Source organism: Pteropus medius, unplaced genomic scaffold (genome assembly GCF_902729225.1).
Source record: "Pteropus medius unplaced genomic scaffold, Ma_sr-lr_union100, whole genome shotgun sequence".
Taxonomy (NCBI): Eukaryota; Metazoa; Chordata; class Mammalia; order Chiroptera; family Pteropodidae; genus Pteropus; species Pteropus medius.
The window spans coordinates 58,918,910-58,931,962 of NW_024344378.1; the positions used below are offsets into that span (position 1 = coordinate 58,918,910).

General features: G+C 42.5%; 1 protein-coding gene and 1 pseudogene across 11 annotated transcripts in view; one reads left to right on the forward strand and one right to left on the reverse strand.

The window, feature by feature from the left end:
• ARHGAP22 (Rho GTPase activating protein 22) overlaps window positions 1-13,053 on the reverse strand; it is a 186,794-nt gene that overhangs the window by 100,867 nt on the left and 72,874 nt on the right. The window lies entirely within an intron of this gene.
• Window positions 2,397-2,515, forward strand: LOC120609858 (uncharacterized; annotated as a pseudogene).

Sequence of the window (13,053 nt, forward strand, 5' to 3'; positions counted from 1 at the left end):
TCCGAAATCTTCATGCTCTAATTCAGCTCTCTCTTCAACCAGATCAAAGTCTGGCTCTCTGGGAAATCTTCATTTTTCACCTTGTCTAGAGGGAGACTGTCTGAAGACCTAGCTTCTGAAATGCTTCTTAGCAAAGGACATGCTAAGATTTTCCACTGGCAGCATCTTGGAAAATTGCAGACACATTTTAAAAAGCTATCACTCAGGGTTCCTTATCTCCTATAATTCTGATTGTGGCCTCAGATCAATCTTAAAAAGCTTTGGCCTCTGACACTCAACCAAGAACTAAATCACTCCAAATTTTAAATAACACAGATCAGAATGAAGTTCACTGCCAAGGAGAGAAACATCCTCCCTCTTCCTTATCACACAAGCCTGTAACCATGGTCCATTACTGTCCAAAATGCAGATATTAAAAAAGGCAGTCTAATGTTGAAGACAAATTGCTTCTTGGTTGAAGCACTTTCCCTTCCTAAGGAGCTGAGATGAGTCACTTGTCCAGCCTCATCTTCTGCTCAGGACTTTGTCCTGAAGCTTCTCCCAGCAGATTCTAGAGTGGTGCTGCCTCCAGGCCCTCCACGTGCACTTGGTGCGCTCCATGTGTCTGCTTTACCATGGTGTCTCAAGTCTACACCTGGTCTCCCTCGAGAACCTGTCAGCTTGTGAGCCATGCCCCTTGGGGCAGAGCGTTGGAGAGACATCACCGTGCCCTGCAGAAAGCAGGGTCTGAGCACCAGCTCCCTGCAGCTTCCTGCGCTGCTCCAGGTGGCCACATTCTGAATCCCTTACCTGCAGGGCCACTCAGATTGGGGCTAGAGCACAAAAAAGTCCAGCTGGAATCAAAGAGTGAGCCGAGACCTGAGACCTGGGACAGACTTACTGCTTTAAACCTGGGATCTGGGCAGAGTCCTCAGGAACCCTCTGACTTCAGAGCTAACAGCCTCTCCCAAACCTCAAGGGAGTACCCTCTCCAGGATGGGTGAGTCCTCTTCCTGTGGTCTTAGATTTCCCTGCAGTTAACTCTGTACCACTCCAGGATCCTGATCTAGGCTCCCTTGGGAGGTCCTGGAGTGTGAAAATGACCATCTTTCTTCCCTGACTCACTGGACTGATCTGTAGGCCTCTTTGCCTCCTTAAAATACCAGATAAAGGAATTAAGGGAGAAACTGAGATAAGCCTAATCCCTCTGGCGCCCATAGAGTTTGGTGGTTGTGTCAGTCGCTGCAGTCAAAGGCAGGTGCATTCGGAAGGGAACCAGCCATCAGAGGGCACGTGCTCTGAGCTTCCTAGAGGGGCGCTTCCTTGAGTCTTCACTGGCCACCCACGTCTTTCCAGTATGTTCTCTGACCCAGGACTCGGGGAGATGTTGATGTCAATATCTTCTCACCTTGAGACTCCCCCTGCCCTCAGCTCTTTCGACTCCGCCTGGTTGGTTTGGAGAAGCCTCTGCTGTTCCTTCAGAACTGGAAGCCCCTGGTAGGCAGCACTGCCTGGCCCCTTCACTACACCATGAGGATCCCAGGGGTACGCAGGTCCTCTCCACAGCTCAAGGTCTGAATCACAGTCCTGCTCTCCCTTGCAGTGGTCCTGCCACGTTTCTGGGGCTGCACAGCTTCCAGCCATCTTCCCTATGATGAACAGGCTGTTCCTCCTGGAGGCTGACCCTGCCTGCTCAGGCTGGCCTGAGCCTCAGAGCACATTTCCTCAGAAGTTTGCTCCTGCTCGGAATGTTCCTATTGGGACATGTCGATGCTTGGTCCGGGGGCTCACCTTAGATGGCAGGGGCCTTCCTTAGGCTGAGAATGGTTTGATTCTGTCTTAATGCTATGAGTGAGGCCCTATGTAACTAATGCTGTGCTCTGGGTTACATGATGCTGCTGGGAAAGGGGCCACTATGCCATTTAGTTGAGAACAGGTTAGTCTGAGAAACATGGTTTAGATTCTTGGGCATTGACCTGTGCCAGGCAGAACTACTGCTGAGCTGACTGCTGCCGAGGGGCACATGCTGCATTCTGTCGAGGAAGATATACCTCATCACAATCCTCTGCAAAGGCTGCAGTTCACTCAGAAAATGTACCCATCATGCTCGGCAGATCAGGCGAGGCAGTATTCTACAGCAGCTCTCCAAATCACCTTTGTTTTGCTGATAAATAGTAACTCAGTCTTCTACTAACCTATTAAGGAGCTAGAATTCTCCAAATATAATTAAAAGTAAGTTATGGTCATCTAAGCAATGAATAAAAGATGTTTTCCTTGCTGCTTCAATGTTGTTCGATTCATTTTTCTGCCTAGTAACTGATAAAACTAGTAATTTACCGATCAGTCTTTCAACTTTTACTGTAAATTAACTGGGTTCAATTGAAAGCCAAAGGATTGATCTATTATAATTGGGAGATGTCTACGGCCACGCCACCCTGAACGAGCCCAATCTCGTCTGATCTCGGAAGCTAAGCAGGGTCAGGCTTGGTTAGTACTTGGATGGGAGACCACCTAGGAAAACCAGGTGCTGTAGGCATAAAAAATAAAAAATAAGGGATTGTAATCTGACAAGGTCCTTGCATTCTGCGAGGTCAACCAAGGGTTGCCTTGCCTAAAAAACAAAACAAAAAACAAACAAAAAAAACAAACAAGGGGGAGACATTTAAGTATGGTGAGCTGATATCCGTGCTGACTGAAATTAGTAGACTCTGAGAGAAGCTCATTACATTTGCATGAACAGCCAGTGACACTGAAGGAAAAACAGAAGTCATTTTTAGAAGGTGAAGATCCATTTTGTAGGCAGTGTCACTCTGGGTGCAAAAGAATTTGGGAGCAACTAAGACACTTGTCTCTTGTGATTTATACATTTTTGAGTGTGTCATCAGGCATCTTAGCAATTTGATTTTCTTTCCCTGCAACAGCGGTAAATATTGCTATAATAGTAAGTCATAGGTATGCATAAGGTATTGCTGATGTTGTTATGCCAGGGGCCCACTTTCAGAACCACTGGTGGGTGGTGCAAGATAAGTTTTAAAACACATATTTTGGGATGATTACTTCAACCTTATATTTTTCTTTGACATGCCACATGCAAAACAACTATTTTAACTAAATGTTGTTTAAAAATTGTTTAAAAACAAGTTGGCTGCTACTGCCAATTTGAATTTAGTAAATAAATTTCTATTTGATTTAAAATAACTTGACTAGAACTTTCATTTGATCTGTTTAATAGTGGGAGTTATATTTCTCAAATAGCTGCAGAAACATAAAGCTCTAAAAAAGCCACAAATTCTGATATTTGACCCTAAATAAATGACTCTCTTTTTATAAGACTTCGATGAGTAATTCTTCACAACAGAAGCATTTGAAGTTGTCTCCAAAGACATTTGAGACAAAAAATATTTATTGTTTAATTTTAAATTAATAATATTTATTTAAAATTAAATAAATATTCTGCAGCACTAATGGCCAATGTTAATATCAGTCCCCGATTAATCATGATTTCTAATGTGCTGTGGAGAACACTTGCTTAACAACTGCTGAGGAATCCTGAGGAGGCGAGCAGGGCCTGTGTGGTGTCTCAGTGCCGCTCACTCACATTCATGCCCGTTCCTTCTGAGCGCAGCTAGACTAATTGGAATTTGCTTTGCCAATATCTGGTAGCAGCTAGGGAGGTAATGAGTCGCTTGCTTTTCTGTAGACAGAGATTTGCAGGTGGAATACACAGAGGAGGAAGTGAAGTCAGGCCTTCAGGACTTCTCAGGAATTCATGGTCAAGTTCACTAAGCCAAATGTGAACAGCTGCAAAGACCCGTGCCATCCAGGTCTGTATCCATCGGCTCTCTGGTAGCCAACTGTGTCGCGCAAAGACCTTTGCCAAGTGCCACAGTTGAGCTCTGCACAAAATGGTCGCCTGAGACCGCAAGTGGCACCAACAGCAGGAATTCTGGGAAGCTGCCCTGCTCTGGCCAGACTCCCAGAGCTCTCCTGCTTCTTCATCCTCGTGTCTTACTTATTCAGACTGGAACTTCTAGAAACAACTACGGTTTGACCAACTCTAGTTATTGTTCCTCAATTCCTCCTTGCCTTACAAGGTCTTCACTGATCTCTTGGCTTTGAGAGTTGAAAGGGCACTCAGAGACCCTCTCTGGCCAAATTTCCACCCAGTGATCGACTCTCCTTGAAGCTGCTTAGTGAAGTGATGATCTGATCTCGTCTTGCCCAGCACTCAGGACTGGACCTCATCCCTGCCCAGCAGACCACTCCACTAGAAAGAGTGCTCCTCACATATGGTGGCGTGGTGGCCTCAGTGCAATTCCATTTGCTCTGGCTATGGCTTCTGGAGGTTCACAGAATAAATATAGTCTCATTCTCATGAGGATGCAGTGCTTGATCTAGTGCCCTTTCCAAGATTTCTCTTCATTAGATGATTTATTCAGTTTGTCCCTCATGTGGAGAGGAGTTCAGACCCCTCACCAACCTGCCACAATGAAAATGCGGTGCCTTGATGAGACTGTCGTTCTCCAGTTTTGACCTCGTCTGACCGTGGCAGAGCTTGGTGGGACCTTCCCTCCCTTGTAATTTCTTCTCAATACAACCTATGGTCCCCAGTGGCTTTTCTAACAACTACATCTCACTGTTAGTCTACACTGAATTTTCAACTAATTGAAAATTTTAACTCTGTCTCATTTGACTTATTCTTAAACCTAGGTCTCTCCATTCTATGAAATCAAGTAATTTTTTGAATTAAAGAGAGGGCTTTACATTTTATCCTAACACTTTCCCATGAAACAAATTTTGAGTCTCAATGCTGTTTTCCTCCTTTGCGGTCCCACCATCTCTGTAAATTTACTAAGCGTGTTTGGTTTTTTAATATCGTCAAAAACAACACACAGTAGCCTAATGATTAAGAGAGTGGATTTTGCAGTCAGATTGTTTAGTTTTGGATCTTGGGCCTAGTGTTTACTAGCTTTTTGTTATCTCAAGCAAGTCACCTAAACTTTCTGTGCCTTAGTTTCCTTATCTGGAAAGCGAGGATAGCAATCATTTCTAAGTTGTTTTAGTCATCTATTGCGGTGTAACAAATCACTTCAAAACTTAGTGGCTTAAAGAAACAGGGGTTTTTTTCTTTCATTATTTTTCATGATTATGTGGCCCAGAAAATTAGGCAGGGCTCAGCTGGCAGTTCTTCTACACCTGGCATAGTCCAGAGTCACTCACTCAGCTGTGTTCAGCTTGTGTTTGGAATGGGCTAGAAGGTCCAAGAAGGCCTCACTCATCTATCTGGGCCATGTGGTCTCTCTTCTCCATTTCTCCTCATCATTCTGTGGTCCACTCAGGCACCCTTACAGCATAACGGCAGCTTCCAAGAGCAAAGGCAGAAACTGCGTGGCATCTCAAGGGCCGAACCTGCAACTTGTATAGCATCACTTCTGTCTCACTCTGTTGGTTGAGGGCAGCTCAGGTTCAGAGGAGGGGAAACAGACTCCACTTGTTGTTGAGAGGAGAGCTGTGTATATGGGTAACGAAGGAGGAATAGGTGGTAGCCATCCTTGGAGGCAATTACATACCTTGTAGAGTTGCTGTGAGAATTAAAGCAAGTTAATACATGCAAAGCACTTAGAAGCATGACTGGTTGATAATGCACATGTGTTAGCTTTTATTTAGATTTAAACCCATAAAGTAAGGCAGAGCCAAGACCAAGGCCATGCCACTGGACTCCTCTTGCTTGATTGAGCTGGATGATTTGCTAAACCTTCACTGGGTACAGTTCTACCTAGGAAAGAAGGAAATACCACTGGGGTACTTCCTACATGTTTAATCTTTCTGTCCTGATAGTCCTATACAGTAGGTGTAGTTATTCTCATCTCACAAAGAGGAAACTGAAGCTCAGAGAAAGAAATACCTTCTTTGGTTACTAGCTTGTAAGCAGTGAGGCCAAAATGCAGAAATCTGTCATTTTCCTCTATCATGCGGGATATTACTGTAAAACGATTTGCTGAGGTCCAGACACCAGCTGTCCATGGCAGTCCTGATACTCACTGGCCTGGATTCCTAATCAAAAAAGTCAATGCAGGCCGTGTGCAGGGCTGCTCTCAGGGAGCCACTCCGGTTTGGGTGATCCCTGCTTTCTGAATTTGTCACCTGCTTTTCTCTTCTATTTAAATCCCTTTCTAAGGGTTATACGAATATTGTCTCTGAGAGTTTTTAGGCACCACTGATAACACCACCACAACCAACTTCCATTTGTCTAACCCTTAATGCAGTGGAGCCCTGGAACACCACGCCAAAAGTGGGAGCAAGAGGGGCTTCAATGATCTGCCCAAATCTACAGCTCATCGGTGGCATAAATGAGATTTGAACTCAGTTTCTTTGATTCCAAATATTATTTTTTTCCGTTATAGTATGCCAGCTTTCATTCCGTCTTGCTATCACTTTATCTGTACAATGGAAATTAATTGTATCTGCCCTTGTAATTTTGCTGCGAAGCTCAAAGGAAATTGTAATGTTTATCAACAAGTATCTATTGATCTTCTACTGCATGTCAGGCACTGTTCTGGACACTAAAGATACAGAGGTAAACAAAACAGATGAAATCCTGACCTTGATGAACTTACATTCTAATAGAGGAAGGCAGTCCTATAAGCTCCTTGGCAACTATCAGGCACTTTACAAAAACAATAAAATATTTTTCCACTGAGGATCTAACACAAGGCTGGGTCAGAGTGTTCACTCATTCATTTAATTTATTTATTTTTTTATATATTCATTGTGGAGAGCGGATTATAAACTGACAAGGTCCTTGAAATCTGCGAGGTCAAACAAGGGTTACCTCACCTCTGCAAACTCCTTCTGAGAACAAGACAGTACAAATGTAGCCACAGGAAGATAAATAAACTGAAGGCCATGAGAAAATGTGGCCTCGGAGAAGTAGAAGAAACAGTGTTGCTATGCTTTAGAGAAACTGCTTATGCCAGTAGCAATGGTATGTTCTTGTATAAAAGCAACTTGCAAAAATAAAACTGTTCACCATCAGTGGACAGTGGACCCCCTGATGCCAGCTTTCTGTCTTCTTTGTTCTATCTCCCACCTTTCTCACTCAGGTTTATTTTCCAGGGCCCCGCTGGACATGGAAAGATTTACCACTTGCTGGATGTGGCAATTCATTCATTCATTCATTCATTCATTCAATTATTCATACAAACATCAAATATTACTGAGCATCAATTATGTGTCAGGCATCATTAGGTGATGGAAAAAGAAAAATGATAAGATAGACTGAGGACCTGCCTTAATGAAGTTTACTGTTTAAAATGGAGAATAGACATTAAGTGTTATAAAATAACAGTAGTAATATCAACAATAGCAATAATAATAATAATTAATAATATGACTTCTTGGCTGGTTTGAGGAAGTTTACAACTTACGAAGTTAGGGTTTGCTAAATCAATTCCAGCTGAATCTAGATGAGAAAGAGCATCTGACACACGGGATGGACTCTGATCAGCTTGATAGTGTCTTAATTATGCTCCCAGAGAGCGCCGAGATAAAGGCCATGGTGGGTACGGTTTTACATAGCTGAAATCGTGAGGTTCTTTGGGTAGATGTTAAGCAGCAGAATAAAGAGATGTCTGCTAGCAATCTCATAAACTTCAGGCATATGGTAGTGTACCAATTCCCTCATCTGAGAAATGGAGACAATCCAGGCACCTTCTTTAGAAATATGGACCAAAAAACCCCAACTAATGACAGCACTGTTTTTTCTTTGATGTGCAAGTCTGGTAAACAACAGCCTAAGGAAATGGATGATTGGCTTCATGCTCAAACATTCTGTGACCTGCAAGCTCTAGGGTCAGGTGGTCTCTCCTTCCTCCCTGTGGTTTCTTCTTTCTTAAAGATTTCTGGTTTTTGATTGTCCAATATTAATGTGCACTCCTAGAAGTGCATCTGCTTTCCCATCCATCATGTCTTTCCTCCTCCCAATTCTAAGCTTTTACTCTAAATTAAATTAGACTTTAAATCAATCTTCTCTCCCACTGCCATGCTTCCATCACTTATTCTCCTGGAAAAAATCAAAACAAATCCCAGCTTGCACTCAAAGTGATTTTTAAATCTTCTCTGCTGCATTAGCCACACGGGGCGTAGATTTGAGACTCTGCTCTCAGAGGTTGTAGGCATCACCTCCCACACTTTCTCTTCCGCTGTTTCTAAGGCTCTCACCTCCTGATTCCAGAGTATGGCAGTTTTCTAAGCCACATCAGGTATTAGGACAAAAGCCCCACCTGAATGATCTTTCTTTCTCCAGCCCCGCCCTCTCCCAACCCCTGTCTGTGCTGTTGTGGGATAACTTCCACCTTGGAGCTCTGAAGGCCAAGTGTGAGCCTCCAAACCTTCATAGCTCCCCATCACTGCCTGGGTATGGCACTTAAGCCCCTGCATATCAGCTTCTGGTACCACGTCCACAGTTTGTGTTCCTGATAATACGCTGAGCCTCACACTTATACATCACAGACTGGGCTCTCCTTGGACATGAGCTGTCTCTCACACACAGGTCTCCCCAAGTTCATTTTAAACACATATTCTGAGCACCTGCACTGTGCCAGTGCCAGCTCTGCAGATGCCAGCTGGGCTCAGTGGATTTGTTCGGAAGAGGGAACCCTTTGCCCCCTTCTCTGATTCCCTTTCTAGCTACCTGAAAAAAAATACTCTCTAGGGCTGTGTCCCTGTTGCATTCATTTTTTTTTTTTTGGTTTTAATTTTTTTCTTGTTTAAATTAAAAAAGTATTTTAAAATGTGAAATTCAACTAATATAGTATTGCTGTGAGGAATTAAAATAACACAGTTAAATCTCACATTTTTTGACCACCACCTCAGTCTACATGCCCTCCCCACAGCCCTACTCTACAGCTTTGATTTGTAAGAGTTGTATTCTGAAAATTTCAAAAATAAATTTTTCAGTTTTATTTCACCTTTTTAAAAGTTAAAGTTATATCTAAACACAGTTTAAAGAATCAGAGTTCTACAAAGTTTGTTATAAGGCAGCAATTTCTTTCTCTTCTACCATTGCCTGGATTTTAGTCATCACTTTCAGCAATTTTAATGAGGTGCTTTCCTTGTTATTTTTATTTCTTATTTTTATTAATAATATGCTTATATTACTATGTCTTGATTTAAATTTTTAGGCATTATCTATGGAATTTCCTGCATGGAAGATTGAGAGTTTGCTTTATTTACCCTTGCCCTGCTCACACACCCCGACTTCCTGAACTCCCAGGTAACTTTGGTTGTATCAGTCAGGCAAGACTCAGTGTTTAAATTCCATTCTGGGAAATGTAATTTAATTGAAGCATTTCTCTAAGGATTCCTTCCTTTCTTCTCTCTTTCTAGAACTCAGTCTATTCAGACATTGGGTTGTCTCTCCTCTTTTCCTCTCTGTTGTTCTCTTCTTCTGGGAGATTGTGTCAAGTTTCATCCAACCCTTCCTTTGAGTTTTTGTTTCTGTTATCTTATTTCTGAATTCTGAGAGCCGGTTTGTTCTCTGACTGTCCATTTCTATAGTCTCTCTGTGGAGATGTTAAAGATAGTTTTATAAGAAAGTTTTCTTCCCTTTGTATAGTTCTTGTTACCTCTAAATTGCTTTTTCCCCTCTTTCCTGTGTTTGTGTCTGTCCTTCATGTGAGGTTCCTTCTTTAAATGTCTAGTGACCCAAAGCTCTTTCTTCACTCTTACTGAGGAATGGTTCTCTAAGTAGCTCACTGGAAACTGTATGAGGATAAGCAGGGAACTGTTTCCATGGCAGGACAGCAGGACAAGAGAAAGAGAGAGAGAGAGAGAGAGAGAGAAATCAAGAAATCTGCCTGGCTTGTTTCATTGTCAGTATATTTTGTTTTTTTCTTCTTGGCCTGTCAAACTCTTCAGTAAAAATTCTTCGTTTCCTTCTTGAGAGCTAGCTGTTCCTGACTGCGAGGGTTTGCAAGCCAAATGTGGGATGAAGACTGGGAAGGCTAACTTCCATCTAATCCTGTTGTTCTCCTTCTCTGTATGGTCCTCTCACCAATAGCTGGGCCTGCTTCCTCACTCTGAAAAGTCTCTCTCTTAATCCTTCCCAGAGAATAATTTCCAGTGTTACCCCCCCCAGGGAGTAGGGCAGTCAAGGCTTTGCATTAGGTTGTTCAGGAGATCTGAGATCTAACTGCTTTTTAAACTGACTTCCAACCAGCTCTCATGTTTTTAGTTCCTCTTTTGCCCTCATTTACAGAGATATCTGGTCCTGCCAATTGCTGAGTCTTTGGTGGGGGTGCCGCTTTGCAAACTGGTTGGAATTTTGTGCTCTCCCTAGTGCTGGCTTGGAATTTAGCTCTCTTGGGTCTGCTAAATCAGCTCCCTTGGCCCATTTGTTTTCTAGCAACCAGATGCTGCTGCTGCTTTTCCCTCCTGTCCCTTCCACCTAGGTGTGGTTATACCTTCAAAACATGCCTTTACTGCTTTTTATGGGAGTTTGGTGGTTATAAAATCTGTCATTCTTAACTGGAAGTTTGAATTTAAGTTTTGATTTTATTAATTTAGGAGTATTATGAAATGTGTGTGTTTTATTTCCACTGTAGAGGTCTCTCTCTCTCTTGCATGGACACCCTCACTCTTTCATTTTGTTTTTAATTTCTGAATCTTTTTTTCTTTTGCAGTGAATGTGTCTCTATAATATCAAAAAAATTTGGAAAAGATGAAGAACAATGAGTATTTTTTTTTTCTTCATTTATGTATCACTCAAAGCTATGTATTAAGAGCCTGAATGTTCACAGCTGCTCTATTTTCTTGGCTGGTTGTTATTTATCTTATAAAATATTTCTTTATTCCCTTTTGTTCTTATCACTTTGAATTCTATTTTATTTGATTTGGATGTTGCTAAATATACTTTATTTTTGCTAATATTTGCTGGCTTATATTTTGTCCATTGTTTTTTTTTCAGCTTTTTTGTTTATTGCTCTTACCTTTTTAAAGCCAATTTTTCATTTTCTCTCTTTTAAGAGACAGACAAATCTGACCTATTCACATTTATTATGACGACTGAAATGTTTGTACCTATTTCTTGCTATCTAATTATTTCTTTTACATTTTCAATTTGCCTTTCTCTCTTTTTATCCCATCCCTCATTTTCTGCCCATTTGTTGAACTGGTCATATTTAATTTGTTACATTTTTTTCTGTCTTATGTTTTGAAAGTAATTCTTTCTATTTCTATTCTATTCCATTTCTATTCAGAGCCAAGAAACTCACAAGTAAAGAATTGGGATAACCAGACTTAAAGTGAGTCCCCAAACAATAGAAATGGACCAGGCTGATCAACAAATAATGTGGCAGTTTTCATGACCCGAGAAACATTTTAAGCAGAAGCTAAAATCACTAAGATGAAAAAACCTGGAATCCTCTCTTAGTAAAACTGTAAGTGTGTCTGCTGAAAACTATCAGAAACATGTATTGGGAAAAGCTGAAGGGACAGGACACATTTTCAGATTCTGTTTTAAAGTATTTTTGCCTAGTCTTTCCATCTGAGCTTGTGCAGGCCACACCCTCTTCCTCCATCTCTATGTTCTATGTCCTCTGCTGACCCTCTTGCTAGTGAAAAGGGGAGTGGAAGACATAGGACTTTGGAGAGAGAACAAGAGTGTGGACTAAGAGTGATCTTTATCATGTATTATGAGCCCTGAACAGCATCAAGAGTAGGTGGACATCCCTCCTCTGGACAATTACATCTGCTAGAGAGATGACAGGCCATCTGTCAGGAGGATACTCACTGCCTGGGCACTCTGTCACTGTAAACAGTGAGCAGGACACCTTTTTCCAGGAACCAGATATCGAGAATTAGTCCATTACATGTAGTTCATGCAATTAAACAGAAGTTTGTGGTTTATTTTGCCAGCAGACATGCAGGTTTGAAATCATATTGTATAAGCTAAATCTGACTAATTATCTGACTAATCATCTCCTTGAGATTGGGAACCTGTGCAATGCGGCTGCCATAGCAGTCAAGCTTTTTGGGGAAGGGAGATTATGGGGAGGAATACTGTTCCAAGAGGATCTGGGAGTGTTAGCTAGGCCCTGAGAGGCCAAAAGAGGAGCCCTGGGTGTGACACTGGCATCCTTTGGAAGATACTTGCTCCTTTCAGGGATCCCATGCCTCCCTGGAGATAAATGTCCTGGTTTAGTAAGGGTTGGGCCTGAGGGCTTCGCCTGCGTCCAGGCTGGTGTCTGGGGATGTTAATACCTCCATTTTATTAGGTGATTCCACCAGAAGCCATTGAAGTCTGGAAAAGGTATCAGGTGAGGGAGAGGAGTATCTGATTCAGGAAATCTGGAAGATGGAGGTTCCTTATGGAGCTGCAGCTAGTGCGTGAGGGCCACTTCAGGGTCGCTACAGTATGGGGGAAGCCTGTGCCAGTGGCCTATATGCCATCTGGGTGACCTCATCTGGCTCACCCACAACACAATGCAGTTGTCCCAGGAGATGGTGCCATGGACTGGGCCAGGCAGGGGATGACAGTAGGAGCCACAGGTAGGATCCTGAGATGCTGGGGACCCCAGAAACTTTGGTCATTGTTATCAGAGTGACATTTCACCAACAGGTCGGCCAGAAAAGCCAAGACACCATTGAAGGGCCAAGGCTGGTCTTCAACACAAAAAATAGAGACCAGAAGGAAAATGGCAGCGGGCAAACCAGAGGTGTGGTGCCCATCTGGGGAGCAGGCTCAGGGTCAGGGCCAGGGGAGTAGGGGAGCAAAGCAAATCAAAGGAAGGACTGAAGGAGCATGAGAGTACCCAGACTTAAGTACCGCATGTGCTAGGATTTGTGCTTGGTTATGCATATGTCCTGTAATATAATCCTTTGTGTACCTCTGTGACCGGTAATAATGTCTTCATTTTAGCAATGGTAAAACCTAAATTAAAAAATAAAATTTAAGTGACTTGTCTCAAGTCACACAAATTCAGATCTCTCTGACTCCAAAGTTCCTAGTAGTTCTATTCTCTGGGAATTGTTTTTATTCCTTATAAAACTGGGGAGGCAGGACAAGATCAGGGT